Here is a 5,684-nt window from a genome sequence, read left to right as displayed (position 1 = left end):
GGCAGCAGACCCTGATGTAACACTCTCTGTGTGAGGTATTTTACATATGCTAATTGATTGATGCCTTGCAACGACCCTATAGGATAGTTACTATTATTATTTCCATTTTGCACAGGAAGAAACTAAGGAAAAGAAAAGTTAAATGATTTACCTGAGTTATGCAGATAGTAATTAGTGAAACTTGAGATTCAAAACTTATGCTCTGGCTTCATAATCTACTGTTTCAGCTTCCGTGTCATACTGCTTCCTTGTCTGTCTGTCTATCTATCCATCTATCAAATACCGATCTAACACACACATACCACTGAATTTGGTTTGCTAATTTTTTTTTTGGTAGTTAGAGGTTTGAATACCAGTCTTTGTAAGAGTGATTGGCCTATACTTTTTCTACACTCTCTTTTTTGTTATCGGTATCAAGACTGTATTAACTTATGAATTTAACTAGGTAGCTTTCTCAAGCTTGCTAATTGTATTGCCTAAGTCTCCTATAGTTTCCTACTGGTGTTTTATAGTCTAATTTATTAATTTCTAATAAGCCTGTTAAAATTCTCCTTTAGAATTGTGCTTTACATATTTCAAAATAATATCAGTATAAAAAGGGATGTAAAGCAAATCCCTTTATTAAATATAAAGTGAAATAGATGAACCTTTAGAGTATATCAAATCAGTAGCATTACCCACAGAGAAAAGATTTATTTTTAAATGACTTGAGCACAATACTGTACATTTTTGGTGGAATATATCATAAAGACATAAGAGGCTACAAAGACATCTTAAACTTTGCTCAGTCATTTTATTTTCAGAAGTAATACTGACATTGCATTTTTGAAACTATTTTTATATATTATAGGGAAAAGCAAAATATGTAACTACATTCATTTTATTAAGAATCAAGAATTTCAGTCAAGAAAGCAGAGAAACAAATATAAAAATCAAAGGCATTAAGAAAACTTGAAGTCCAATTTGAATTAAAAACATAGAATGTTATTACAGTTAAATATAATTTCTACATGTTTACACCAGGGTTGGCAAACTTTTTCTGTAAATGGCTAGATAGTAAACAGTTCAGGCTTTGCAGGTCATATTGTTTCTATTGCAAGTATTCAACTTTGTTCTTATTGTGTGAAAGCAGCCACAGACAATGTGTAAACAAACGAGCAAGACTAAGTTCCAATACAATTTTATTTACAAAAATAGGCAGTGGTTTAAGTTTTCTGACCCCTGGTCTAGACTCCATGCCTGTGCACCCAACAGCAATGAGAACATTTAGCACCTACATTTTGGTTTCCGAATTCTATTTCCCACTAAAAGGAATCAAGGCTTCTTGGAGAGATAGCTGACTCCAGATCTAAGGCAGACAATGTTTAAGATAAGCCTGGGTTGCCTTCTGGCAGAGAGCAAAACAAAAATAAGAAACCTCTAAGATCGGCATCATACTGAAAGTGTTCCCACTGGTCAATTTGAATGAGCAATTTGAGCATCAAATAATGATAATGGCTGGGAGGTGGAGATGTTGAATAATATCCTCCAAAATGAGAAGGAACTTTGAAAAATGCAGCAGGCTACTCCATAAAGTACAATTATGAAGTTTATTGTGGGTAACTTACATACAGGCAGGACTGGGCAGATGATCATCCAGAGGCATTCACAGCTGCACTCCACACTGAAGAAAGGGGTACAGGGGAATTTGAATGGGCCAACGCTAAAAATAGAATCTGACTGCTAGGGAGAAACACATCTGCATGGATGGAAACTAAGGGGGTTCCCCCTGGGGTGGGAGGTGTCTCATGACCGTTAACCATCTGTTTCAGCAAAAGGCACTCTTCCACTTTTCAGATCAGATGAAGGCAAGAGTAGACGTTGACAGGGAACTTCTCTGGCTTGAGTGCATTCCTTCTGAGGAAGCTAAAGCTCAGTTATGTGGAAAGGGGCGGGGGTAAAGACTGTAGGCTGGTATCAAAATGGAACTGACAAAATGGAATCAGTGTGATTCAGCCACACATTAATGATGATGATGATAAATATAATTGATTATAAATAAGTAAGGGCTCCCCTGGTGGCTCAGCTGGTAGAGAATTTGCCTGGAATGCAGGAGACCTGGGTTTGATCCCTGGGTCAGGAAGATCCCCTGGAGAAGGACAAAATTCATACATTTATATTAATAATAAAAACAAGAAAGAGAAAGAAAAACCATTCATTTGCCAGCATTAAAAATGACTTTTTTTTTGGGGCCATGTCCCTTGGCTTGTGGGATCTTACTTCCCCCACCAGGGATCAAACCTGGGCTCTCAATAGTGAAAATGTGGTGTCTGAACCACTGAACTGCCAGGAAATTCCTGATGATGATCTTTGCATCAGCTTTTTCTCCAAAGATTTGTAATTCGAAAAAAAGTTAAGTATTTCTCTTATTTTAAGTGAACAGAGAAGCTTCTCCTTAAGAATTACAACTGATAAATATAATGGATGATCGAATTAGAAAGTCATCATTGTGCAAATGGTAGTGACACAATTGATTCAGAAAGAGGTAATCATTGATGGCAAAACCATTAGATGTCAAGCTGTTGATAAATAGGTTTGTTGCATGGTGCCAAATTGTTACCTCAGAGATAATTTGCTTGTTATAAAGGGAAAAGAGTACCTTTGCAATGGAGAAATCTGGTGGTTGTCATTTTAAGTCAGGAATCAAATGTAACGACACTAAGAGTGTGGCAGTCTGATATTTTGTACTCCTTGTATGACACAGTATGAAGTAAACGGCATAATTTATGAAATATTTTGCATGGGATACAGTGGCTAGGAGAATAAGTTAAATGATACCACAAAGAAACAGTCAAATCCAGAAAGATGGAAGACATTCTACAGGGCTACAAATTGATCTTGCCTCTTCAAAGTCATTGAAATGCAAATTTTAAAGACATGGAGACAGTTTTAGGTTAAAAAACAACAATAACAAAGAAATTACAAAAATGCATTTCATTAACTTTGGATTATTTTTTGAAATAAAAGTAGCTGTATAAAACATATTTGGACAATTGAGATTTGAATATGGACTACATAGTAGATATTTTAGAGGAAATATCATTACTTTTCTTAGGTATGAAATGGCATTGTGGTGATATAAGAAAATATCCTTATTCTTGGGAGATACACGTTCAAAAACATCAGGAGTGTGATATCATGATACTTGATAGAAAAGACTATTAAGGCAAAATAAATTTTTTTTTCTTTCTTAAAATCTTTACTTTTGAGACGGGACATAAGTCTTACAGACACTCATGGAAAAGCAATTCATGATCATAGTTGAAAGTGAAGACAATCTAGTCAGAAAGTTTTTACACCTGTCAACTAATGCTGAAGCTGAGTATGACATGCTGCAGGGCTCAAAGGAATGGTAATTAATATTCCTCTCCTTCTTCCTCTCCTTCTACCTCAACAGAATCCACACCAACCTCCTTATAATCCTTCTCAAGGGCAGCCATGTCCTCCTGGGCCTCAGAAAACTCTCCTTCCTCCATGCCCTCACCCACGTACCAGTGAACAAAGGCACACTTGGCATACATCAAGTCAAACTTGTGGTCCAGACGAGCCCAGGCCTCAGCAATGGCTGTGGTGTTGCTCAGCATGCACACAGCTCACTGTACTTTGGCCAGGTCTCTGCCAGGTACCACAGTGGGAGGCTGGTAATTGCTGCCAACCTTGAAGCCAGTGGGGCACCAGTCCACAAACTGGATGCTGCTCCTGGTCTTGATGGTGGCAACGACAGCATTGACATCTTTGGGAATCACATTGCCACGGTGCAACAGGCAGAAGACCATGTATCTACCATGGTGAGGGGTCACATTTCACCATCTGGTTGGTTGGCTCAAAGCAAGCATTGGTGATCTCTGCTACAGAAAGCTGTTCATGGTAGGCTTTCTCAGCAGAGATGACAGGGACATATGTGGCCAGAGGGAAGTAGATGTGGGGATAGGGCACCAGGTTAGTCTAGAAATCTGTCAGATCCACATTCAGGGCTCCATCAAACCTCAGGGAAGCAGTGATGGAGGACCCTATGTGGCTAATAAGGTAGTGAAGATTTGTGTAGGTTGGGTGCTCAATGTCAAGATTTCTACGACAGATGTCATAGATGGCCTCATTGTCTACCATGAGGCACAATCAGAGTGCTCCAGGGTGGGGTAGGGTGAGGATGGAGTTGTAGGGCTTAACTACAGCTGTGGAAACCTGGGGGGCTGGGTAAATGGAGAACTCCAGCTTGGACTTCTTGCCTTAATCGACAGAGACATTCCATCAGCAGGGAGGTGAACCGAGAACCAGTTCCCCCGCCAAAGCTGTGGAAAACAAAGAAGCCCTGAAGACCTGTGCCCTAGTCAGCCAGTTTCCGAATTCAGTCCAAGAAGAGGTCAATGATCTCCTTGCCAATGGTACAGTGACCTTGGGCATAGTTATTGGCAGTTATAGTTATAGTTATCTTCTTTGCCTGTGATGAGCTGCTCAGGGTGGAAGAGCTGGCAGTAGGTGCCAGTGAGAATCTCATCAATGACTGTGGGTTCCATGTATACAAATACTGCCCTGAGCACATGCTTGCCAGCACCTGTCTCACTGAAGAAGGTTTTGAAGGAGCCTCCTTCCCCAATATTGTCACTTGGCATCTGGCCATGAGGCTGTAGAGCTCCTAGCAGGCATTGCCAATCTGGACACCAGCCTGGCCAACGTGGATGGAGATGCACTCATGCATGGTGATTATGGGTCAGCAGGCGCAGGAAATAGGAGTAGACATGGGTCCCAATTATTGTCCCTGATAAGCAGAGTCGAGGTAAGTAACACACTAGCATGGCAAAATTTTAACTCGAATCTAGTTGGTAGATAGTTCAGTTCAGTTCAGTTCAATTGCTCAGTCGTGTCCAACTCTTTGTGACCCCATGGACTATAGCACACCAGGGAACTCCCTCAATGGTTTGTGAAATGAAATGAAAGTCACTCAGTCGTGTCCGACCCTTTTCGATCCCATGGACTGTACAGTCCATGGAATTCTCTAGGCTAGAATACTGGAGTAGGTAGCCTTTCCCTTCTCCAGGGGATCTTCCCAACCCAGGGATCGAACCCAGGTCTCCCGCATGGCAGGTGGATTCTTTACCAGCTGAGCCACAGTCAGAGAGAAATATTCTTCAGAGCCTCCAGAAACAAATGCAACCTGGCCAGCACCTTAATTTCAGCCTTATGAAACCCAGAGCAGATGAAATATCTGAGATTGCTGAGACTTCTGACATATGGAATGGTGAGCAAATAAATGGTGGTGTTTTAAGCTGCTAGGTTTGTGGTGATTTGGTATGGCAGCAATAGAGAACTAGTATAGTATCTTAGGAAGATTCAGGTGCTAAAAGGAAAAAGTTCATGGAGTTTCTAGTTTGGGTGCCTTAACTTGCTGAATTCTGTAAAATACAAAATGAAAATATGGGTTACTTTGTTCTATTGCTTCAAATTGCTCCTTATCTTTCTGAATTATATATAAAATTTATTCTCTGCTCCTTATTTCTTTGTATCTCCTAATTGTGCTTGCCTGTTAAGATGTTTTCCATTTTACATTTTTAGTAAAAAAAAGGTAGATAGATGCTTTAATTTTTCATAAAAAATTGAAATATTTTTCTTCATGGGTGGTTAGATAAAAAGCACATTTGGAGGAATGA

General features: G+C 39.8%; 1 pseudogene; it reads right to left on the bottom strand.

Moving 5' to 3' along the window:
- Positions 1-3,343: 3,343 nt before the first annotated feature.
- On the bottom strand, positions 3,344-4,735 carry LOC138929906 (tubulin alpha-1B chain pseudogene; annotated as a pseudogene).
- Positions 4,736-5,684: the final 949 nt, after the last annotated feature.

This window comes from Ovis canadensis, chromosome X, assembly GCF_042477335.2.
Source record: "Ovis canadensis isolate MfBH-ARS-UI-01 breed Bighorn chromosome X, ARS-UI_OviCan_v2, whole genome shotgun sequence".
NCBI classification, from domain to species: domain Eukaryota; kingdom Metazoa; phylum Chordata; class Mammalia; order Artiodactyla; family Bovidae; genus Ovis; species Ovis canadensis.
The sequence above is the reverse complement of the archived record's forward strand: the minus strand, read 5'-3'. Positions and strand labels throughout refer to the sequence as shown.